The 26,315-nt window shown below is 40.6% G+C and overlaps 1 protein-coding gene across 3 annotated transcripts in view; it reads left to right on the top strand.

The window, feature by feature from the left end:
* Positions 1–13,514: 13,514 nt before the first annotated feature.
* Positions 13,515–26,315, top strand: part of OXR1 (oxidation resistance 1) — a 449,619-nt gene continuing 436,818 nt past the window's right edge. The window contains exon 1 of one of the 3 annotated variants that reach the window (XM_046642007.1): positions 13,515–13,628. The gene's annotated coding sequence lies outside the window, so the exon portion shown is untranslated. The remainder of the gene's footprint in view (positions 13,629–26,315) is intronic. The other 2 variants (XM_046642001.1, XM_046642004.1) reach the window with 2 other exon arrangements.

Raw genomic sequence — 26,315 nt, 5'->3', positions numbered from 1 at the left:
ATCTTCTAGGAGTTCTATCATTTTGAATTTTACATTTAGGTATTTGATCCACTTGAGTTAATCTTTTTGAAGGGAAAATATTGTTTTTTGAAAGATTAATAAAATCAGCCAAAAACCTAGCAATGTTAATCAAGTAAACGAAAACACAAAGTATTAACATTAGGAATGAAAGAGAGAATATCATGGTAAATGTTACAGGCATTAAACTTACAATAAGGGATTATGACCACTTTTAAGCTGATACATTTTATAATTTAGAGAAATGGACAAATTCCTTGAAAAATATAACTTACTACAACTCAAGAAGAAATAGAGTATCTGTATAGCTTTCTATCTATTAATTGAACTTAATTGATAATCAAAAACCTTTCCACAGGGAAAACTCTAGACCTAGATGGTACACAAATTATTTTGGAAAATAGATGAGGAGATCTATTCCCAACTTACTTTTTGATGCTGTCCTAATCCTAATACCCTAGCAGAGACATTACAATACAGGTAAATGACAATACAGACAATACAATTACAATACATTACAATGCAGACAAATATCTCTGATGAGGATCCACAAAAATCTTCAATAAAATGTAAGCAAATTGAATCTAGTCACTTAAATAAAAGAATAATACATTATTATCAAGTGAAGTTTATCCCAGGAATAAAAGTTTGATTCAGCTTTTAAAAGGTCAATCAATGTATTTCAATATAATTCATAATAAATTAAAAAACAATTGACAAACCTCAGCATTCGTTTGTTATAAACACTATCAAAAACGAGGAAGAGAAGAACTATCTTAGTGTGATAAAGAGTGTTGTGAAAAACCTACAGCTCATGTCATACTTAATGGTATGCTTAACGGTATACTTAAGGGTATAGTTTATCTAAGATGAAGAAAGGGCAAGAACATCTGCTCTGTCACTTCTATTCATCATTGTAATTCAACTTCTAGCCTCTGCAATAAGGGAAGAAAAAGAAATGAAAGACATAAATATTGGAAATAAAGAAGTAAAACTGTCCGTATTTGCAGATGACAGGATATTTTACATAGAAAATTCTAAGTAATCTATAAAAAAGCTAGTAGAATTAGTAAGTTAATTTCCAAGGTACAAGGTCAATATACAAAAGAAACTGTACTTCTATATACTAGCAACAAACAATTGAAAATGAAATTAAAACAGCAATACTATCTACAATAACAGTAAAAAAGGTAGAGCTTCAGGGCCTTGGGGCAGACAGGGACATAAAAACTACTAACCACAGAAGAAAAAAATTATAACAGCCCTTAGGCAACGTGGGAAGAACTTGATTATCTCTAGAGCTATAGTAGGGAATACCTTTAAAAACCCTCTCACTATAGTCATTCGTCTGTTGTACAAGAGTTTGTGCAACGGGCAAAATACAGGGCTTTCTCCCCATACTGAATGGGTCAAAATGACGCTGATCCTCAGAAGAAAGAGCAAGTCCAGGTTGTGGGCCTTCTAACCCCATGGTTAAGCCTCACCTCCACCCTTGTCTCTCTGAATTAAAAAACATCATCAAGAACAACCAGGCCCTTCTCCCTTAAATCTGGGAAGATGCTCTGTTAGTAGAGAAAGTGTCATGTCATCTTTTGTGTCCTTGTTCGTTTACCTCATATTTATTAGAGGCCATTTTGTGCCTGGGCCCTGTGCCAGCATTGAGGATATTATCTGAAACAAGGTATAGCCCCTTCCCTCAATTTGGGCATCAGAAGAAAAAATAGGCCACTGCAACCATTAAGTATAACAGAGGAATGAGTAGAACATGATAAAGTGAGAGTACTTAGGAAGAGCATCCAGCCAACTCTGAGTGGTGGGGATGGGGTGTCAGTGAAGTGACATCCAGACTGACGCTAGACAGATGATGAGAGGTGGGTAGGTGAAATAAATTCCTCTGTCATGTAGTAGCAAAATATGGCAGATAGATGACCCATTCCTGGTTTCCTGTGTAGATTTTTCTCTGTTGGTATAATGCATTATTAAATTTCTAACGTTATTTAGAAAAGAGTCTCTGCTCATTCTATCTTACCTAGAAGCTTTAAAACAAAGCAATTTAATTTTTAGTAAAAAGCTAAATTCTTCACCAACTGTTCTTTGGATAAGCAAAAAAACATTACATATTTCCCCCCTTGATGACTTCTTTTAACAAAATCTGATACAAAACAATGTCTCAGTGATGTTTCACTTTTGTTTACTCCCTTCTTGTGTTTCCTTGACCTCCTATCTTATCAAATATGCATCATTTTGGTGTTTCATTAACTGTTTACTCAATATTAAGTGGTAAAAGCAAACAACATGCAAAAGAATATCATAATTGCCCTATGTGACCATTCCCTTCCTAGCATCTCTTAAAGCAGGTAATTATTCTGTCCTTTTTCGTAAATGGAAATTCTTTCAAACGCAAGTCACTGAGAATTGAGGAAATTTATAAGATTTATTACCTATTCCAAACCATGCTTCTTCCTCAAAATGATTTCGCATCTTGTTTTAGCAGAATTCAAAACCTTTCTGAATTATAATACCTAGCAGTAAAAACCTTCACCTCTACCTGGAGAAGATAACTAATAAGTTATAAAGTTATAAAACTTTCACCATTCTTTAGAAGAGGGTGTCCAGTAAAGAACACACTTATCCATTGAATATTCCTTTATTCTAGGTGCCAAGATTGTGTTGGAAATATGGTGGTGAACAAGGCAGACACCATCTCTGCTCTCCTGGAACAAACATTCTAGTCAAGAGGAGGAACATTAAATCAACAATTGGATAGTAAGTAAAAATATACATACATACATACTTATATGGAATTTTTATTTAAATCTATCTCCCCATCACCTATATGTCTTATCACGGCACCTAGTGTACCTACTATTTTCTGATCACCTGATCCTACTAGGAGAGTGTCATCAGTGTAGTTGTCCAGCATAAAACCTAGGGGATGATAATATAATCAAGGGGACTCTGGATTATATATTATGGTATAGAACCAGAGAGTTGATCTTGCCTGGGGACAAGACTGTAAATTGTACTGCTTTTCTATCAAGTAAAGGAATCAAACACCTTCTGGGGTTCTGTGTTTATAGATACAATGAAAGACATATCTGGCCAATAAATAGCTGCATACTTGATGTCAAGGGCTGTCTTGGTCTGTTCCAGTAATGAGGTCACCTTTGAAAAATCAACTGCAATTGATGTAATCACCTAATTAAGCTTTTGAGAATCCTCTCACAAGCTTTTGCCAGGATCCATATAGCTTGTGCATGAATTCAACAGGTGAGTTCAGTGGTAGATGTGATTGCAGTCACTATCCTTGCAACTTTCAACTATTTGGTGGTAACACTTCTCTATGATTCCCCTAGAAATGTGATATTGCTTTGGCTCATCACTTATTTCTTTGCTAGGGAGGTTGAGGTCTAGGTTTCGGGGGAGTTTTTTTGTTTTGCTTTTTGAGTGGGAAGGAGACTTTTCTACTTTGAAAGCATTCATAATAATGGTGGGGAGTTAGTAAGAGTTGCTGAGTGTATATATTCCAACTCTTCACTCAGGGAGAGGGGAATCAAGCACAGACTAGGTTTGCAGAAACACGGAGCCCTCTGTGACAACGACTCAACACAGAATTTCTATTTATCACATGCCACTGGACCACAGAGGGTTAGAATTAGAATGAACAAACCCCAGAAATGTCTGGGAATTTCCCTTTTCCCAACATACAGTCACCCTGGCAAATAACCTCAGGTCCTTTGGGGGAAGACTACAAGAAAGATCAAGTATCTACTTGTAATGCAGGATCCCTATCAGAGTGTACCCAGACTCCAGTGCTCCAACTCGGGTCTGGAAATTTAGGTGGGGAGCCATGATTCTTCATTTTGATGTTTAAGTCAGGTCTATTTTCACCAACACAAAAGTTACCTTGGTTGTATAGATTAAGTAGGACTGTGGCGTTATACCCAGGAGGTATCCATGATCTTTTAGTCACTTCCAAGGATCTCTGTGGGTCATCCATTATGATAATCATCCACCTTAACTCTGGTAGTTAAATTGCTACCTGGCCTCTTCCACCCTGATAATCTTTTATTTCCATTAAATCCTAGAAGTCATTTCAGTGTCAGCATCTCCCACCTCCATTCATGGACAAAGAGGAGAGTTAATGCAGCAATTAGCATTTTGGTAAAAGAAAGGTCTTCTTAGTCTGCTAAGAGATCAAATGGTTAGAGAATAGTTGAGCCAATCTTCCTTGATAGTACCACTCCAACACTGCTATCTCCATAACTTCTCAGATCCCTTTTATTTTACACATGTGATTTTCCAGCGTATCAACTTCATTCAGTATAATTCACCATTAAGACCAGGATTTAGTTAAGACTAGGATTTAGTTAAGCAAGTGAACAAACCATTAGAACCTTTCCCAACTGTTCAAGATGGTACATCAAATGCAGGCTCTCTGATAAGTACCCTCACACTGATAAATTATGTCCTTCTTTCCTCCCTGGTCTAGCAACCTCAGAATACCCCCCGACACACATGCACAAACACACACACACATTTCCCTGGTTCTTGCTGATAGAATTTTAAAAACAACCAAATATGGTATTCTTTAAGCATGCGGAACCTCTATTTGGGTTGCCTTTGTAATTGCCCCAACCTCCTAACTAACTTCCTTGGCATGCTAGGATTTCACTCATGCTACAGGTTTAGACTGAAGAAAGTTTGTAGAGGTGCATGAAAGGAGAGTAGATATCATCTTTCAAGGCAACTACCTCAGAGGAGGTAACTATAGGTAAGTCAATGAAAGAAAGGCATTTCTGCACATATGTAAGGTTCAGTGGAGTTTTGGGCTCAGGAAATAAGGACTAATTCTTTCAAATGTCATCATATATATTTGTCATCACTTCAATTCTTAGGATCATACATTTTCCCAATCAATCCCTTTGTTTTCAGGCCAGGAATTCATGCTAAATTGTAACTCAGGATGCATAGGGTTAGATTCCACATCTGATGTTTTAGTACATAATTCCAGCAGCTAGATATAAGAGATAACTATTTTCGTTAGAACCATTATAAAAACTCTGGTTCTCTTAGGCTTTGCCTTGAGCTAAGAATTTAAATCCTGAAACCTTCCATTTTCTTTCATTATGCGCTTTAATACAGTTATGCACAGTCAGCCCACCCAACATTCCTTACATTTTCCATTTCTTCAGATCTCCAATGTTCCACTTTCATCAAGCCCTTCATTTCAGTTGACCACAGGACCTAATTTAAGTAACCCCAGGTTATGATGTGGTAGCGCTTCACCAGTGACTATTGTGGGATTCTAGTATCTCACTCTCTTCAAACCCAGCCTGGTTAGTTAACCAATCCCAGATTTCCTTCTTTAATGGCCTGGAAGCACTTCTGGCACCAAATACTGTATAATCTATGGCTCAGTAGCAGATAAAAGAAACCACAATTACTATCTTATGGAGAAGAAGTTATTTGAAGAATTTAGTGCTTACAAAAATTATTAGACTAATTAGAGGATCAGGCTAAACACTGAGCCTCCCGGAAGGACTTTCAAAATAACCCCACAAAATGGCCCACCAGGAGAGCAGTTACCTCCACCACCAGGCAGGTGAGGTTTCACACAGACTTTGTGGCAACTGCAAGCAAGAACCACACCTCGGCAGCCATGATCAGGGTACCGTCAGAACACTGTCTAAGCTATTTTTTCAGGATCAGGAAGACACTGCCACACCCACAATTGCTGGACTAGCAAGGCTCAAGTTCATCATGTCTCTTCCTTGTTCTCAGTTCCAGTTTCAAAAGTCTAATACGTGATTTTTTTTTTAAAGATTTTATTTTTTCCTTTTTCTCCCCAAAGCCCCCCCAGTACATAGTTGTATATTCTTCATTGTGGGTCCTTCTAGTTGTAGCATGTGGGACGCTGCCTCAGCGTGGCTTGATGAGCAGTGCCATGTCCGTGCCCAGGATTCGAACCAATGAAACACTGGGCCGCCTGCAGCGGAGCGCATGGACTTAACCACTCAGCCACGGGGGCAGCCCCTCTAATACGTGATTTTGATGGGCAGAGTCTAAACTATATCTGGGACTCCAGCCTCAAGGATGTTTGGGAAATGTAGATTTTAGCCTTTCAACTTCTGCCTACAGTAAAACCTCTAGAAAGAGATCTGAACATACGATGGGCTGCCGATCTGGAACAATACCTGTCAGGTTAGGTAAAGCACATAGTGCAGTACCTGGCATGCATCTAGTGCTTGATAAAGGCTTGTACTTGTTTTTCTAGTCTCAGCTTAAGCATCATTTCCTTAGGCCACTTTGTCCATCCAGACTAGGTTAAATTCCCTGGCCATATGTTCCCTGAACTTCTACAGTTTTTAAACTCTTACTTCATTTGTAATTAGATGATAAAAGCTCCACAAAAGCAGGAGCCAAGTCTATCTTTTTGCAATACAATGTCAGTAGGGCCTAGTATAGTGCTTGGCTGATAACAGGTGCACAATAAATCATTATGAATTAAAACATTGAATTGACAGAGGCTTTGTCTCCTTCTCTTAAGTTATTTTCCTAACAGCATGGTATTGTCTCTCAAAGGAATGAAACATAAATGCCCATGTTTCCTTGTGTCATAACACCTTATTAAACTAACTAGGTACGTGGTTAAGAAAATTTACTTTTTAAAGTCAATCTAACTTCTTTCTAGCTATTTGAGCTGAAATATCAAAATGAATTCTCTAAAATGGAGTGTTACAACATTTCATGTATATTATTGTCAAAAGAGCCTAAATCCTGGCCCTTGACTATCTTAATTTCCCAGAATTCCATCTGATTTCCTAGCTATGTATGGCATCTTGTTGATCACTTAGAATAACAAACTCTCAGATCAAATTTGTCCTGGTTTCGATTTCACTTTTGTTGTTGCAGTTTGGGTTGATGTAATTAGCATTATGTTAAATGGTAGTATGCTCAATATCGAAGGACACTTGAAAGAAATGACAGACAAAGGTTTATTTGGTTTCTTTTGGAGTCCAAATAACAGAGTGATTAAGATCCTGAGTTTGAATTCTGGGGTCTCATCATTTACTATCTTCAGAGACAAATTACCAGATTTCATTAAATCTAAAACGTTAATGATATCACTAGGAAAGACAAGATGCATCCCAATTTTATAAAGTTTAAAATGTGGATTATTTAGATGGAGAATTGATGAAATAGTACTCAGTCTCTTGACCTTTAGCTTTTTCATCTGTATTCTCACCAAATGGATTCCTTCCTGGCTCACAACTATCTACTTCATCCCTATCCAACTGTCCCATTCTCTGGGAATGACTGGAATAGCAACTGTGGGACCCAGGGGTCATTTTTCTATTAGATGGCCTTGCCTGCTGCTCCTAGTTCATTGGTCTTGGATGGGCACCTAATCCAAGCTGGTTGGATCATGGTTTTTCCCAGGAATTTGTTTTACTAATATTAGCTTTTCCCCCTATATTTTAAAATGTATTTTTAAACTTTTGGAATAGTTTTAGGTTTATGGGTAAGTTGTAAAGATAGTACAGAGAGCTCCTGTATATCCTTTACCCAGTTTCTCCTATGGTAACTTTCTTATATTTGTGAAAACTAAGAAATTAACATTGGTTCATTACTACTAACTAAACTCTAGATTCCATCAATTTCCTCTTTCTGTTCCAGGAGCCAATCCAACACCAGATTTAGTTGTCATTTCTTTGGTCTGTGATGGTTTCTTAAGTCTTTCCTTGTTTTTTTGTGATGGTCCGTTTTGAGGAGCCCTGGTCAGGTATTTTGTAGACTGCCCCTCAATTTGGGTTTGTCAGATATTTTTCTTATGATTGGACTAGAGTTGTAGTTTTTTGGAAATAACTCCACAGAGATGACGTGCTCTTCTCATCACATGGTATCAGGAGGTAAAGATATCCACATGACATCACTGATGATATTAACTTTCATCACTTGGTTAAGGCAGGGTCTGCCAAGATTCTCCACTGTAAAGTTGCTACTTTTCCTTTTCCATACTCTGTACCTTGGAAGTAAGTCACTAAGTTCTCCGGGAATTTTTAAGCCAAAACAAATGGAACAGATTCAATCACTATTTAATAGACAGATCCTTGGACTTTGCAGGTTGTAGAGGAAACCTGTCTTCCAGGTGGGAAAATACAGCTGACACAAGAAAGAGATGTTGATGAGAAACAGACAGACTCATGTCAGTGTTTCCACTCTCTGAGGCTTGGAGAACCCCCCTGTCTTCTGGAGGTTATATTTTCCACCACTGTTATGCCAGAAAATCTCCCTTTTCATCTAAACCAGTTTAGGTTGGATTTCTATATATACAAACAAAAAGAAGCTAAGTAACATACTACCTCATTGGATTGCCATGAAAATTAAATAATGAATAGTACGCAAAGTGAGTGTCTACAGCAGAATGAGACACATAGAGGTACCAATAAATATTGGCTATTATTATTATTAATTGATGCAGACTAGTATTTTGAATCCCTTATATTCAAATATATAATGGAAACAAATTAATGGTCATGAATTTCTTGACAATACTTGGGAATCCAAAATCACACATTAAAAACATTGGTTATTGTAGCTTTGGACTCCATGAGAAGTATAAAGAGTTGCAGCTGCATCAAGACCTTGCTGCTTGTTCAATAACTAAGTCATGTTTGTGTTAGATTTAGAGGCAAGAAAAGAGCAGCCTGATATTTGAAGTATGTAATTATCCACATTCTTCTTCCCTGAGGAAACGGCCATCACAGCTAAGTCTTTTAGTCAAGAAGCATCTTTGATTCACAAATACTATGAGCATCCTTAATGTCCCATGACTATTACCTAGAGCAGTTTTAGCCTGGAAGTGCAGAGAGAGGGAGAAATGAACATTTATATCTTTAGTGCATATCATCAGTTGATCTGTTATGACATTTATCTATAGTCATGAAATGAAAGAATAATTTGGGCATTAGTGACTTTGAATTATTTCCATTTAATTTTCCATGTTAAGAATTATTTTTTTCACAGTGAGAAAATAGCTATCAAGAAGACAAGCTTTTAATAGCTCTTCAATGAAGCCATCTTGATATTTCCTCTTCTCTTAAAGAACTCAATTCTGAATTACTTCACCTTCCTAATTTAGTTCTGATTTTCTAAAAGCAAACTTAGTATGAAAGAAGTGCAAGGGAGAGGCGGCCAGGTGCCCAAGTGTCTAAAATGAGCTGCCTCTATGTAATGGAACCAGAACATTCCCAGTGGTCAGTGCCAAGATAAGGAAAAATTAGAAATGCTTAGCAATGTGGCATAGATCATACTGAAGGAATTCCAACTTTACAGAAGTTTGGTAAGAAAAAGCAAAGGAGGGAAGAAGGGGCACTACAGAGCTATCCCCAGACAAAATGGTGAAACAGGCAAAGCGCCACCTGCAGCATCAGTGCCCTCCATCTTTTCACACTCCTTGAAACTAGGCAATTTAACGCTAGACCCATGAGTCCTCTGGTTTCGTATCTAAATATCCACCTTCCCCTTACACTCCATTAATGACTGAGCACTGAAGAAGATTAAAAATATACACATGCATAAATTTGCCATAGTCCCCAGCCTTGAGGAACGTGCGGTGCAGTGGGGGAGGAAAAGCGAGTACATAGATAACTGAAACAATGGCATATGGTATAAGAGAAGGTCAAAGACCTGCAGAAGTGAGACAAAGGAGAAGAGCTAGGAAAAGAAAGGAGGAGCACCAGAGGCGTGGAATAAGAAAGCACGGTGTGACAAAAGCTGAGGAAGAAGCTCATAGAAGACTACGTACAAAGAAGTTAACAAGGAAGAAGATTAAGGAAAAGATTCTGGATTTGATTATTTTAATTAAATCATAAAATGCAGTTTAAATGAAGTGATCCATGGATTGCATTCCTTTTTTCATAAACAAATATTAAAAAAGGCAAGTGAATTGTATGGATTTGGGGTTAAGCAAAGAGAAAAGGAGGGATAGTCATTTATTTAAATAATTCCAGCAATGATCCATATGAAAGACATAATACATTTACTGCAGGAAGAGCAGCATATCCCCCCTATATGTTCAGGTTTGGAGGCAAAATAAGCCCACTTTTTATTATTAAATGATAATAAATGATCAAGGTTGTTACAAATGATCAAGTTTGTTAAATGATCAAGTTTTTACAAATGACCAAGTATGTTAAATCAAAAAAGAAAGAATGGCCTTTAAGAATATGGAAAATGTCCTTGTCCCATAGAGACAGATTGTGGACTGGAGGCCTCATCTGGGTGGAGGCTCATTACATGAGTTTAATGAGTGGTACCACCTTGGAAGTAACAGGCCCTGAAATAAAGATGAAAAGGCAACAAGAGGGGACTAGCTGCTGCCCTTAGACAGGCAAATCAAAGCATCTGAGCCTAAAAAGAGACAGGAAAAATCACTTCAAAGCATTATTATTCTTTTACTCATTTCTGAATAACTCAAACCAACAGATATTCCACCAGGGGCTTGCTGTCCTTTTTGTGTCTAGAGGGAAACAGGCCAGTCCGTGCCTGTGGTGGATATCTATTATTTCTCTCTTGCCAGCATCTCCTATCCCTTCTTCCACTAACTGGATACCTTCTCTCCTTTTGAGAGGGTTTCTGCTCCCAGAGGATGCACAAGGTTATGCATGTGAAGCAGCAGCCAATCAGAGTCCTTTTTTCAAAGACTGATCTCCTCATCAGAGCCTGAGGTTTGCTTTCTTTGTACAATGGAAAACTTTGTCATCTGTGTAGGGCTGGAACTGCACTTTGGACACAGTCTGACGGAGAATGAAGACAACGCGGAAAGCAATGCTGAGAGCAAGTGAGACAGAGAAACATATTCTTGTGGATGTGGTTAAGTAATGGATCAGCCCTGCCACCTCTTATACTTTTGAGTTATGTGGCCCAATGTATTTATTTGCCTTAGTTAGGTAGAGTTTCTGTCACTCGCTAAGAGTCCCAAATGCAATATATTTTTGAACTACATATTTAGGAGGGAAATCAAAAAGTCTTAATTTTGAAATCAAAATCTGTCCGTTTCATAATCATGCCTAGTGTGCATGTTGTAGCATGAAGATATTCAATCATAACCGCCCTAAGATTAATTACTGAGGGGCCGGCCAGGTGACGCAGTGGTTAAGTGCACATGTTCCGATTCTTCGGCTGCCTGGCGTTTGCCAGTTTGGATCCCGAGTGCGGACACGGCACCACTTCGCAACCCATGCTGTGGTAGGCATCCCACATATAAAGTAGAGAAGATGGGCATGGATGTTAGCTCAGGGCCAGTCTTCCTCAGCAAAAAGAGGAGGATTGGCAGCAGATGTTAGCTCAGGGCTAATCTTCCTCAAAAAAAAAAAAAAAAGATTAATTACTGAGAAAGGAAGAAGGAAAACGACTAGGATGAAGATAAAGTATATTTTTCGTCTTTTTTCACTAGGTACAGAAAATAATGGGTGAGTAGTGTTGATACCCTAGGGAAATTGCATTTTGATCTTCCCAATAAATCGCTCATGGAAAATTAGGAAAATAGTGTTGTCATTACAAAGGGGCTCTAGTTTTGGAGATGACATCTATTGGAGATACACTCTAAAGGAAGAAGGAATCAAAGAACTGGAGGCTAGCAAGTAAAAGATCAAACATTAATTATTCATCTATTTTAGGCTGAACATGGCACTAAGTTGTAAGTGGGGAGAGAAGGGCAAGTCAGGAGGGAGGACAATTTGACCCAAATAGACACATACCCCCACAGTTCTGTGAAAAAGCACACCTACATTACCTAGGGTTAGCAAAACCTCACTAATTTATAACAATAACAAGAAAAAGCAGCCTTAACAAAGACTCTGAACAGTGAGATATTATAAAATACATTTCAAATGAATGTATTGCCCTTAGAAGATTCTAAATAAATTCTCTGAATGAAAAAATAAAAAACATGTCCCTTTCAACAGAATACACAAAATCTAATTCGTGAATGCTCAGGGAGAAATTAGGGGGAAAATAAATGGAGAAAAAAGCTCGTAATCTGCATTTTTCAATTATTAGCACTCCACAGAGAATAATTTCTAAATTTCTTCAGCCCTTATCTCAAGTAAAGCTATGAATTCAGGGCAATAGGTTATGCAGAAACCATGGAAGTTTTTAGTCAGCAGACTATGGATTCAACACTATTATTCCAGATAAGAGACGAGCTTCTGTGAACTTCAACGTCCTCTCTGTGAAACAGAAATACTGATTCTCTTATGGGGTAGTTGTGAGGGATGAATGAAATAAGACAGGTATTTGACCCAGGAAACATTTGTACTTCTCACTTTAAAGGAGGAAAATGTTCAAAAGTAGATTATCAGGAATTAAGGTACAATATACTGAAAATTAATAGCAGGTAAATAGTTAATTCGCAGGTGCGGTGGTTCTGAGGCACCATGAGGCTAAAAGTGCTAGATGCCCAGGAGACCTGGAACACATCCTGGCCCGACCTTGGCATCAGGACCGACCCCTCGTTCCACAGGGTTACCAAAAGGCCAGGTTCCAGTTCAGGCGTCAAAACTCACCCATCTCCACTTTGCGCCCTTTTCTTTTCGCAACTTAAAACCAGGTTGGAGGAGGAAGGGTGGAGATAAAACGTGGGAGAAGGAAATTACAGTTCAGATAACAAGAACAACAAAATCACCAAGGTCAGGGTGGGTGTCAGCGACCTGTGCAAAATCCTGCGGAAAGAGGAGGCAGAAATGCCCTGAGAAGAATTCTACATTTTATAAGCTCTTTCTAAGGCCTTTTCTTCAGCCCCTCGCGCCCCCTAAGGCGCCCTTGGGCCCCCTCTCTGGGCTGTTGATCATCGCCCTCCTTTCCTCCTTTTTCCTTCCAGCAAAACCAAGCATCTGAAAAACTTTAATTTTTCTCCAAAAGCCTTAGCCCATTTCGCTGTGGCGGAGCTTTTTCATCACTTTAATCCAACTTTTCTCCGTGTCTTGGGCAATAACTCAAAATTAGGGCTGGCGGGCTGGGGGGAGCCTGAAATCGGGCAAGCCTGGGGCTTAGCTCCGGCGAAACCCGCGGGTGCGGATAGGGTCCAGCCGTTTCCCCCGAGTCGGGTCCAGAGGGTGGGCAGGGACCAAGCAGGACTAGCGCTCAGGTCCCCGCCGCCGCAGCAGCTCTTGCTCCGCAGCCTGGAGCTCCCGAGCCTCCGGCGGCGGGAACGCGCGCGGGGAGGGGGGCGCACTTTAAGCCGGAGCTTTGGCTTCCGCAGCAGCTATTTTTAGCAGCGCGGCGCCCCCCTTCTTTCCGGGCCTCCAGGCTGGTAGCCTCCGGCTGGTGGCCCGCTCCCCGGCTCCTTTCCGCCTCCCCCGCCGCGGCTGGCTTTTGGTAGCGTCCACGCGGGCAGGTCCGGAAACTGAGCATGTCTGGGAGCGCTCGGCGGCCGCGGCGGCGGCGGCGGGGGCAGAGCTGGGCTGCGGCAGGCTGAGCCCATTCCGCGCGCGGCCGCAGGAGTGCAGCGCCGGCGCCGCGCCGCCCAGCCCCGCCGAGAGGGGCGCACTCGCCGCCGCGGGTCCCGCCGCCGCTCACCGCAGCCCCCTCCTGGCGACCCGCAAGTAAGTTTGTGAGGCGGTCGGGCGGTGGGGCCAGGGCTTGGCGCCCGAGGGAGCCCAGGCTGGCAGGCAGGAGGTGCGCCTGGCGCTCAGAGAGCTGGCTGGCCGCTGCCCGCTGTGCCTGGCGCCTCGGCGAGCCTTTTGGCCAATTTGAAAGCGGGTGGCCACTGGGATGCTGGAGCTGGGGGGACCGGCAAAGCTGGAGGGCAGCGCTGACTCTGGCGGAGGCTGGGGAGAGGGAAAGACCGCGCAGCCAGGGAGAGGACCCGGCAGGCCGGGAGCAGGCTGGTGCGGGATGGGGAGGCTGGATTTGGGATGCGGGCTCCTGGAATAGCCGCAGAGGGAAAGAAGGGTGTCTTGGGAGGTAGGGTGGGAGCGTCTTGAGAACGCAGTGTGAGGGGCATAGTAGAGGGTGAGTGTCTCCTGGCTGGAGCGGCAGGAGGGAAGATGGATGGAAAGTGGTGCGCGTGGAAAGCGGATTTGAACGAGAGCAAAGGACAGTGGGCTCCGGAGAACAAGTGGACTCGGATAATTTGGGGAATTAAGTACCAGGTCAGGGCGATATAATGATGGAGAGAGGCAAATGGAAAATCGCTGAGGGATTTGGTTGAAGGGCAGGAGGGGAGCGGTGCAGACATCGAGCGGAGGAACAGGGCTGCTGGTAGGGCCGAAAGGCTCAGGAAAGGGTCGGAGGCTACGTGCAGTTCCCTGAATAGTGACTTAGTAGCGGTTCTGTGGGGTTCACTTGCACTCCTGGCTCTTCCTCCATCTCCTACCTGGCTTGGTCGCCGGGCGGCCCGCTCTAGGCGAGCTTGTAGGAGATTTGGACAGATCAGGCAGCCAGGAAGGTTGTCATTTACAGGGGAGCGGCCAGGGCTTGCCTTAAGTGGTTCCCGGCACCCTCTGGGTGCAGTGTAGGGTCTACGTGTGTATTGCAGGAGGGCGGAGGGGAGTGGTGTCTGTTCTACGCCCCGGAGGTGCGGTGTTTTTGGGGCCGGGAAGTCAGGCAGAAGTCTGCAGCGTGCAACTCGCGGCGGGCGTGTGAGTGTGCGTGTGTGCGCGCCTGTGTGCGTGCTGCCGGCCCGGAGTCTCGTGCGTTGCTGCAGTCTGTCTCCATGACGAAGAGATCCAGGGCTCCACAGGCGGCACGGGGAGGGGATTAAGGGAAACGTGCCGTCCTACGTCTGGAGACTTCTACCTTCTTTCCCCAGCGTCACATTCTTTGCTCATCCAGTGATGCTCCTCTCTAACCTCTCCCTCGTCCTCGTGCACCCCAAACCTGACGCCGGTCTCGTCCTCTGATTCAGTACCCGGAGGAAGCGGCCGTCCCTCCTCTGCGGGAGGGAATCCTAGGAGTCCCGGCCGTTAGAGGGGCTCCCGACTCATGGGTCCTTCCACGGGGCGTCACTCCGGGGGTCCGCAGTTCGTTCTGCTGCCCCTGCAGGTGACGCGGTGATGTTGCCCCGCCGACTCCGGAATCGCGATGGCTCCCAATGGCCAGCGGGGCCGAGAAGCCAGGCAGAGTGACCAGCAGTTATGGGCTCTCGGGAGAGGGGTCTCTTCCGAGTTCCCCACATATGCACACATATAACTTAAAAAAGGAAAAGACCAGATTAGTAGAATAAACAAGCATCTAGTGCAAAAAGCTTTACGCAAAAACGCCTCTTTGAATAGCAAAGATTTCACCCACCAACCCCAAGAAGGGAAGACGCTTCTCCAGCCTGCAGGATCGGGAACTGGAGGGATGAGGGCGGGAGTTGTCACCATGTCCGCGGCTTCCCAGACTCAGTCTGGCTTGCTATGTTCTGTAGTCAGTGCCATATTTTAAGCAAGACTTTACCAGATATGGGAAATGAGGATGAAGGTGACTCTGGAAACCTGTGCCATCTGTAGAGAGACTCAAAGAAGAGGGAGCGAGAACTGTACCTACTGTCTGCTGATAGCTCTTGGCTCTTTGATTGTGTGTGCGACCATCAGAAATAGTTCCGGGCATCCAAATGGCCGGGCAGGGCGGGGGGCACTCAGATGAAGGGAAGTGAGAACTCTAAATGATGGGGACCATGGTATGGGTTGTCCTGCACCTTGATCACTGACCTGTAGAGGGACACAGCAGAAAGGACAGCAAGTTTCTAATGGCAAGTGCATGTCCTCTTGTTTCATGTGACAGTGGTTGGCCCAGTTTCTGGTACAGTAACTACTGAAATGTACCCTTTGAGATACGTCCGTGATTGTGGACATCTATAAGATGGACACTTAAAATAAAAAGACTTATGCTGTCATTTTCTGCTTTTATTACTATGGTGGTTTTCATTGATTATTATTAGAACATGTGGTGAGGGTAAAATGCATTATTTTAGCCATTAATTCTGTTAATCCCCAGAGTGCTGTTCCACTGAAACATAATCCTGTATATTGTTTGGGGGTCAAGGAGGAAGGAGTGTTGGGCTAGCTGATTAGGGAGTGAAATAAAGGCAGAGTTTAGGCATTGAGGATCTTATGGGCATGTGGTGGTGAAGGCTTCATTTATAGAATGCTAAATTTAATGTGAAATGAGAAAACCCTTCGCTCTCCACCCCTCACCTCCTGTTTGAAATACAAACTATTAAACGCTTGGGCTCGTTTCTAGTCCTCAGAAGCCTAATTTGAAGATAATTTTCCTAGAAGATTGTTCCCTAAAAGTAGGTAGGCTTTAGGAAATAGTCCGTGGAATTTTTGTTGCCCTACGATAAAGGCATTACAAAAATATATGGTAAAATGGCTTGATGAGACAGAATAATAAGTGTTAGAAATGTTAGTCCCAGGGAAAGAAGAAAAATCACTTTCTCGTACCTCAGAGGTGAATCTTATTGATAGACTTAGAACAGTGGTTCTCAATAGGGGCGATATTGCACTGCATAGTCCCCACAACAAAGAATTATCTGACTCCAAATGTCAATAGTGCTGAAGTGGGGAAACCTTGACTTAGAACAAGATGTGATTAGAATTGAAAGCAACTCCTATTAGGATGCTTTCAAATATTCCTATTAGAAGTTTATGTTGAAAATCAAGAATAGTTAATATTGAGACTTTCTTTACAAAATGTCCCCATGTTCAAAAACACTTGTTTTAAGGAAATTAAAGAGGTTTCCTTTTAGCAGAACTTCTTTTCAGCCTTCAAAAAAAAATCGTAAAATGTATTGGAAATGTGTAAAGAGACAGGTTATATAGTGTGCGTATGAACTGCATAAACATTTTGGATGAAAGGAAATGAAAACTGTTCTACTACAGTATTTTTCATTGAACTTCTTTGGTAATTGCTTTTAAAAATACGTAGTTTTAATTTTTTAAATTAACATTCATTTAATTAAAATTACAACTAGTAAGTTCTTGTAGTGAGAGATTGAACAGAATCAGAGAAAAGTGTTAGATGAATATTTATTAGAAGCCTCATGAAATATTGCAAAATGAAACCTTAGTATTTGTAGACATCTACACAGAAAGGTAAGCATCCCGTATAATTTTCATGTATTTAGTTTCAATTTTAAATCAACAGCGTGACATGTATTGAGAAGCAAACCTTTCTAGTCTGTAGAACAATACCCTGCCTGGAGAGGAGGAACAATAGCTTACATCATAAATGTAATGAGATCAGGGAACTTTTCTGATATCACCTGTATGCAGAACTCAGAACACTTATCGGTAAAAGCTTTGGCATTGTCACCCTAAGCCTAGAGAAACTAAAGAGATTTGGTCAGTGTTTCTGCCCTCTCTCCCTGTGCCCCTGCCCCCAGCCCGCCCCTTTCGTCTGTTGGTTGGTTGGTTGGTTGGTTGGTTGAGAATTCATTCTGTAGGGATCATCATTAGGGTTGCTTACTTCCCTTCTGTTCTAATAACCAATCCCTCCACCCCTTGGCCATTATCATCCCTCAGTCCCTCAGGAATTTGTGCAGCAGAAGACACTTCATACTCCTGCTCAGTCTCTGGGGCACGCAGGAACCCCTCCTTTCCTCCTGTGTGTACAAACACGAACAGCTCTTTCCTGCTTCCAAGTGGAACAGAGATTTGTGTTTCTCTTGGAAAAAGGCAGTGGGGAGAGCTCACAAACGCAACCTCGATTTCTCTGCTTGCATCTTTGCATTGCTTTGTTCAGTTGCATGTTCTTGCTGTTAGAAAGGCTTCGTCTTTCCCAAGGGAATAATGAAACACCTGAGGAAAACGGAACTTCAGTGTGAACAACACTGATGTTCATAGAGTACACCTGTCACTGGACCGTGTGAAAGCTCAAGAATATGAGTTGAACCAATGATAATCATATTTTTGTAAATTCAGCAGTAGCAGGTTCTGCTCTAGGCATTGGGACTCTTGTATTTGCACTGCTGGGCTGCCTTGTACATTGCGACCTATTTGCAAAACCAAGTTTATTTAGAGTAATGTACGTCTGTTTTATATACATCTCTAAAAGTCTATCTGTAAAAGGAAGCACAAGATGGGTATTCATTTTCCTTAAATTTGGAGAAGCTATAGAGATATAGCCTGTTTCTTGAAAATGCTTCCAAACACAATTGGTGAAATGCAGAAGGCAGAAGAAACCATTAAGGGGGAAGCAGTTACATGGATTTCTGTATAGACTAGACAAGGAGGGAGTGAGTGATTTGGGGTGAAAGGGGTCAGTTCTTGTCTCCCTTTTCCTTTCTTTAGGAAATGGTTATTGATTTTGTTTGACATCTGAACAAGGAGAGATGATTTCCTTCCCCGCAGATACTGTTGAATGGATGTGTGCCCTTTTACACTTCTGATAGCCATGGTGGGAGAAGGCAGGGGGCTGGTTGGTACTGATGGTTAGAATGAAGCAGAATTTCAAATCACTTCTGTCAGCAATGTATGCAACCAAGGCTTTGAACATATACTTTCAAAGATTGAGCAAACAATGTCAATATTTTGAAGAGACTAATATAAGGATTACAGAGCTGAGCATTTTTGCTCTTTTGGGCACTAGGTAATACCTGTGCTTTAAACCGTCGGAGTGTATTTTTTGGGGGAAAAATTTAAATAATATGACAGCTCCTCTTATCTCTAAAGAAACTTGCTGGTCAGTGTGGCCTGTCGATTATTGTCCCAATTGGAAAAATGGTAATGTGAGGAATGGGGATTTTATCAAACCCTCTGTGTTGCCCTTGCTGAATTCAAAACAAGAGCAACAAAAGCAGCATTTTGAAATTTATGCTATAGCACAGGCAACGAGAGTTTCTGTTTTTTAATTTCATTTTAGCTTACTATTGTTAAGGATGAGCAATAGTGATGCATGCAAAAGGTAACCTTGCCTGTGGAAGGTTTTACTTCTGTTTATAAATGCTTATTCATCTTAAGAAACAAATAGGCAGAAGATTTCCTGAGGCTTTCAGCTTTTATTATAAACAGTGTGTCTCTTCTATCTCTGGAATATTCATTACGCGGTGTCATTTGGGATTGAATACTGGCCTGCTAAATTGGCTGATACAATCCCTTCTAATTTTGTGATTTAAAGTCATCTCTGTCCTAAAGAAGGTGAAAGAGATATGCTATTTGTCATTGGAGCACAGTGGCCTGCTTTACACAAGGACATGCATGTTACTTTACATTGATCTGGGACCACACTGAGCAAAGCGTAGATCTCAGTCTTCTGGATTATGAAGCTTGATTTTAACAATTTTGATTTAAACCGATGTTGTGACCACGCTTGAGAATCGATTGATGTATTTGGAAAAGACTGACCGATGAGCCGGAAGAACACTAACCGCCCATTACAAGGAAAAAGGTACCGCAGTTTAGGGAGGATCAAGAGCTTGCAGTCAAATCTGGCACTCCTACTTAGTAGTTTTGTGACTTTAGATGAGATTTTTAACTTCATGGAGCTCCAATTTCCTCATTTTTGAAATGGGTATACTTTTGTTTTCTGTAGAGTTCATGATAGGATTAGAAGGAATATTTTCAAAGCAGAGGTGCCTATTAAATAATGGTGGCGATGGTGCTTATATGTCCTTCTAGTGCTGGAATTTAAATGGCTGCTGTCCAGGGAGGGGGAGTAGAGGGGGTTGGAGTCAGAAGGGCCATTGGTGAGCAAAATGAGATGGAAAAGGACAAAGGGGAGGATCATGGGTTAGAAAGGGATTTTAGGAGGTGTAGTAGTCTGATGTCCTCTTTTGATTGATGGGTTCTTGGGGATCCAGGATTATGAAGTGATTTGCCCAAGGTCACCAGTCACTCTGCATTATTTCAACTGAGTCTACAGTTTTCAAAGTCTCCATCCAAACGTTCTCCACCTTAAGAGCACACTTATTTTCTCGGTTAAATCCGTTTCTTCTATTTATTTAAAAATGCTCATTCAGCTCCAGAACCTCTCTTTTCAGTTGTTATATTCCAGGTCTTCTATAGGCAAAAAGTCATCAGTGGGTCTCTAATTTGAATTTGTATATCAGGTGTTCACCTACGTGATCAAAATGATCAAACACATGTTTATTTTTTCCTAAATAGGGTGAGCGTAAGTAGATTCTAGGTAAAGAATATCTAAAAACAAAAAGTCCCACTGTAGATAATGTGCTTCAACTAGGTTATATCTGTTAATGATCAAAAAGTTTAAGATTGGCCCTTGTTGATAGTTCTGTTGCTAAGTTAATACTTTTTGTTTTATATCAGTTCAGTGCTGTTGTCATTCTGGATTCTTGAAGCGTTTCAGGTTCACTAAAAATATAAAAACCTACTATGTGTTAGAAGTACTTTGTGAGTTGTAGAGTATATTATGTGTGTTGTCTTATTTATAATTTATGGTGAAGATATATAATCAATTGCAATAATGAAAGACTTAAAATTGGAAGCCAGGACAGATGGAAACTTTCAAAGAACATTCCCTTTAGAATCAGACACACTTGAGTTCAAATATCCACTTTTTAGTCACTGGCTGTGAAAACTTGGGCAAATCGTTTGAATTTCCAGTGTCTCCTGTCTTTTGAGAATCACACCCACCAGGTTGTGGATATGATTCTTGAGATGATTAAATGAGATAAGCAGGTAAAGATCTTAGCATGATGCCTGGCACCCGTCTTTATCTTTGCACACTCCTAATTCTGCCACACTTCAGCTACGCCCTTGAAAGTGATCATTTATACTTGAATCAGTTCAGATTCTTTGACTGTGAAGAATCAGAAAACCTGATTTCAAGTGACTTAAGGGGAAAAGAAAAAAAGAGAGAGACTCTGTGACTGTGTAACTAAGTAGAGGAGGCTGGCTCCAGGTAGGACCTGATTCAGGGCTCAAACCATGTGACCATTTCCTTGTTTTCCCGTTGCAGTTTCTTATCTTCTCTTCCTAAATGTTGGCTCCAGTCTTGACAGGTTCTCCCCTAGTGCCTCTAAGATGGCCGTGTGAAGCTTGCAGGGCTTCATACTCCCAGGGTCAAATCTAGTAAAGAAGAGAGTCTTTCCATAGCTTTTGCAGAGAAAAGAGGAAGCTGCTCTTTCCAGAAATCCCAGGAAGCATCCTCCTCACGCCTTACTGGCTCTCATCCGATAAAGAGCCTATTCTTCCACCAATCACAGTGGCCAGAAGGGCGGTCTATACTGGTTGGGAGGTGTCTTTCCTATAGAAAGGTAGAGGATTGTTTTTGGGAGAACAGGGATTTTGTGTTAGGCAGATAAACAATAAGGGCCACCACGGCACTTGCTTTATTGTCTAGCCCCAAAGAAAAAAGTTAGAGTCATGGTTTTATTTCATCTGAGTCATAGTTAAAGTCTAGAGAATTCTTCCCTTTCCATTACCGAATGTATCTTTTTAGTGATTGATCAGAATCTTCATGATTAAATGAAACCAGTGCACATTAGCTCTCTCCCTTCAGTATGCATCATTAGACTGGATGGGAGCCACTAGGATCCATGTTTTGTCACAAATAAATGTTTGTTAAGGGAAAAAATTAATACATTCTTTTACATTAGATACTTGGTCATAGGAAACATCAGGAGTAGCTGTTACTATGTAAGTTATTGTGATCTAACGTCCAATGATTTATCCCATAGGTGACCTTGCTGGCCTCTGGCCCTACATCCACAGACCAAATTGTAATGGGCATTTAAGCTACTAAAATTTATGCAACAAACAATTCCTAGCATCTACAAACTGCTACACATGGGCAGCTAACAAAATATTCCAGAAAGTTTAATTTGTTAAATCTTTATATTTATTTAAAAATTCTACAATCCTGGTTGGGGCTGTTGTCGCAGAAGTCTCTTAAATGCAGTGGTTTTCTAAGATTAAAATGTAGTTTTACATTGTAAATTAATATCCTAATGGACCAAGGATGCTTTCTCTCATCTATTTTTAACTCTTTATATAGATCGCAGTGACAGAATGTCACAGGCACATATCACACATTTAGCAGAAGAATGTTAACAGCCAAGATAAGTGGTTTTAAGTAAAAAATATTTTCCTCTGTTTTCATTTATCAAAATGGTTTAATAACATAACTAAATGTAAGTGCCTTGTTTTAAAATGTTTCAAAATGGGAAAATAAAGTCACATATCCCTACATTCTTAAAGCTAGCTTTCAGGCTGCTGTAAAATGTCATCTACTTGTGATGAGTGTGCTGAGTATGGCACTGTAACAATTGGATTTTCCCATAGTTAGTTGCCAACATGAGGGAAAATGTAGTCTAGCACAGTGAAGTTAAAAAGTGAAAAATTACAGAAATCTGCTGGGCGTCCATTACCTGTTAGATCTGTTTACATCTTAAATTCTTCAGAGGGCCAAGGAAGTTAAAAGGTGCTTTCTTACACCACTAAAGAATCATTGAAATGAGATTTTAACTCTTTACCAGCATGTTTTTAAATATGAAATGAGGGATCATATTGGTGAGTGTACAGCAGAGAAAGAGTAATATATAGTTTTTAATTATCTGAACTATAAGATGAACAACCAAGAGGGAAAAAGAACCATTCTGGTGCTATGGAAATATTCTGCAACTTTTGGAAAAATCTAGAAAGGTGTCATTTTAACATAGCCTTGTAGAAACAGCTGCTGATTATATGTTAAGAGCTTTGTGTTTCAGTGCCAGGCACACATCATGTTTAGTATTAAATATTATGGGGAAGTTTTTCTTTGGGTATCGCAGTTAATAATTTTTGCTGTCCAGAATCGGAATGAGAATAAGAAGGTTGTTAGTAGTCCAGTTGGAAGCTATTCATTCATTCTTTTTTAAGTTTTCCATCATCTTGTTCTTCTTGGACTGAAGCACATAGACTTTCAAAAAATGATAATAAATCTATTATAGATAGCCATACGTAGAAATACTTTGAGCTAATTTTTTATTTTGTAGGAGGGAATGGAGTGATACTGAAATTTCATTGGAACCTACTAATAGTGGTAAGTCAAAATAAGATAAACAATAAATCAGGACAAAATTCAAAGCTTCAGTTTCGTAATTTATCAGAGTTCCTTCACTGAATTAAGTAGAACCTGATTCTGGCTCATTGAAGCAGAAAGGAAGTCCTTGGGTGGTTATGGAGGAGTTCATGGGCTTGAAGGAAATGCTGAAGAACAAGACCTTGGAAAGGATAACTCACTCCTGGGATCAATCAACTCTAGTTGTTTTCCACCACTGTGTCACTGTGCTCAAGACTCAGAATTCCAAGAGAGAGAAAAGAGAGAGAGAGAGAGTGAATTCAGGGGAAGAGAAGGGCATCTTGACTGATAGTCCCACCAACATGGAGTTTAATGGGCCCAAGGAGTTGCCCCAAAGCATAATCTTAATCTGCTGCTACCAGAAGAAGGGAAATAGGTGATGCTGGGCTGGCACACTCAACAATGTCCACTACATAGATTCAGGGTGGAGAAACATGCTTCAGTGATGATGAATTACTGGAAAGAAAAAAGGAAAATAAACAGAAAACAAAACCAGCCCCTGAGTGTATTATCTAAACTGTGTCTATGTGGAAGACAAAGATACTGTATTAGTTTCCTAAGACTGCCATAACAAATTACCACAAACTCAGTGGCTTGAAACAACAGAAATTTGTTCTCTCCCAGTTCTGGAGGCCAGAAGTCAGAAATCAAGGTGTTGGCAAGGCCATTCTTTCTTTGAAGACTCTGCAGGGATAATCTGCTCCGTGCCTTTTTCTTAGCTTCTGGTGCTACCAGTAATCCTCAGTGTTCCTTGGTTTGTAGATATGTATCATTCCAGTCTTTGCCTCCATTGTCATATGGCATTCATTCTCCTCTGTGTCTCTAGCTCTGTGTCTGTTCTTTTCTAATAAGAACACCAGTCATATTGGATTATATATTACCTCCTCTTAACGTAAGCAATTACAAATATAATGACCCAATTTCCAAATAAAGTCACATTCTGAGATTCTGGGAAGGACCTGAAATTTGAGGGGACACTGTCCAATCTAGTACGAGTGTGGTGTGGCTAAAACAAACAATAATGCAAATGGCTAGGTCTTAAGAGTGGGAGAGGGTATATCCTATTGTTCTCTGTGTTATAGAACTATATCTGAAGCATCATGCCTGGTTTTAGGCACCCACTTTCAGATGATCCACTGGAGAACTAGTGGAAAAACAATTTTCTCTTTAAGAACAGTTTTTTTGAACTATGGAGCATAAACTTGGCAAAGAGGAGTTTAAGATAAATGTAATATGAGTTTCCAAATGTCAAAAGGAAGAAAGATGTAGTCTTTATTTCTCATTTGGAGAGAACTGGGACCTGTGGCTGAAAGTTTCAGGGAAGCCAATTTTTTCTCACTATAAGCAAGAACATTATTGTCTGAGTTGGTTCGGGAGAGGAATGAGCTACCTTGAGCGTTAGTGAAGGCCCTATCTCTGAAAGCACTCAGCAGAAGCTAGAAGATCATGGATGATGTAGAAGAGATTTCTGAACATGGAGGGAGCTTAGATTAAAGAACTGCCCAAGGTTCAATGTTTAAGATTCTCTTCTTCTAGGAATACATAGGACACTAGTGACCCCAAAAATGTTTATCAAGCATCCAGCACTGTATTATATGCTGGTGGAAGTAGAAGTAAGTATGGCAGACCTAGTCTCTGGCTATAACATAGATTACTATTTCAGAGGTGTACTACAATAGTGATAAAGAACAATCCAGGATCCCGCACAGTATCGTGCACAGTGCACAAGATCCATAACTATTTGTCAAATGAATTTGTTGTTTCATCGGAGTCTCCTTTACAAATATATGTTCAAGTTGATTACCTGGAGTACTTTCCTGATCCTTATCAGCCCTGCTGTATTCATTCATAGTGTTTCTTTATAGCCTTCTGGTTATCTAGGATTACCTTGCTCATATATCATCTCTCTGTTTCATTTTTATCATCTTGAAAATAGAGTTGGAAGTGGGGAATAATTTTTCTTCTTAATCTTTTTCCTCCTCTAGGCCCCTTTACTAGGAGAGGTAGTCCTGAACCTCTGAGGTTAATATATTAATATGAAGACTGGAGGAGACTTTGGCCAAAGCAATGTGTCTCAAAGTGAGGGACACTACAACTGGTTTTATGCAAGATGACTTTGGGTGGTATATGGATATGTATTGAATTTAATTGAAAGGATTTCGAATCTGTTCTCTTTCAATGTTTCTTATTAAGGCAAGGAGAATGTTTCAATTTGGTACTGATTTTTAATACCTCTCTAATACACATATACCTCCCTTTTTAATAAAAAGTAGGCTTCAGATGGAAATCTTCCAGAAGCCCAATGAAACTGTTTTGTTTTCATTGCATTCATTTTTTATTTTGTCTTCTATTCATGTTAAGTGGTAGTTTCCATATAAAGTAATGACACAAAGCTTTCTTTAAAAATTCATGTGGTTAAATTTTAAAAAGTGATATAATATTAGAAAAATCAAGATGGCAGTGTATACATAATTGGGACTTGGCAATTTCAGTGTCAAAGTTCTCCTGATGGATCATTTGTCTGGACTTTCTCCCTTGCTTGCCATCTCCAATTCCAATTCACAGGAAGCAACCACTTTTAACTCTTTTAGCTGTTTTTTTTTCCTTTGTGTATTTGCATCCATATTCCTAAATACATACTTAGAGTTCTAGATCTTGATAGTTTCTTTTATCTGTTTACTTCCTAGGTTAGAAGATATGGAAGATGAAGATTGATATTTCTTTTATTAACCCCTCTCCATGTTATCCCTCCTCAGTATTCCCACTATTCCCAACATTATTTTATTATTTTTTGATAAAATAAAATTCAGAAGTTTGGTTTCCATTTAAGATGTAGAAAGCCACAGGGAATCACTCCCACTGTCACAATGATGAAAAGCTGGATAATATACAAAGTCATAACTTATCTTGAGCCTATCAAGAGCTGAGGTCAGAGGATAAGCAAGTGAACTGAAATCCAAAGAAAGACAAGCCCCTCCAAGGAGAGATGGGATGTGAACCCTTTACCCTTTGGTGGGGCGTAGGAGGAAGAAATAGTTCCGTGAAAGTGGATAACAAGAGTACACCCATGTTCATAGCAGTATTATTCACAAAAGCCAAAGGATAGAAGCAACTTACAGGTCTATCGAAGGATGAATGGATAAACAAAATGTGGCATATACATACAATAGAATATTGTTCAGCCTTAAAACAGGAGGAAATCTGACACATGCTACAACATGGATGAACCTTGAAGACATTGTGTTAAGTGAAATAAGCCAGTCATAAAAAGACAAATCCTGTAT

The sequence above is a fragment of the Equus quagga genome, chromosome 16 (genome assembly GCF_021613505.1).
Source record: "Equus quagga isolate Etosha38 chromosome 16, UCLA_HA_Equagga_1.0, whole genome shotgun sequence".
In the NCBI taxonomy this organism is placed as follows: Eukaryota; Metazoa; Chordata; class Mammalia; order Perissodactyla; family Equidae; genus Equus; species Equus quagga.
The sequence above is the reverse complement of the archived record's forward strand: the minus strand, read 5'-3'. Positions and strand labels throughout refer to the sequence as shown.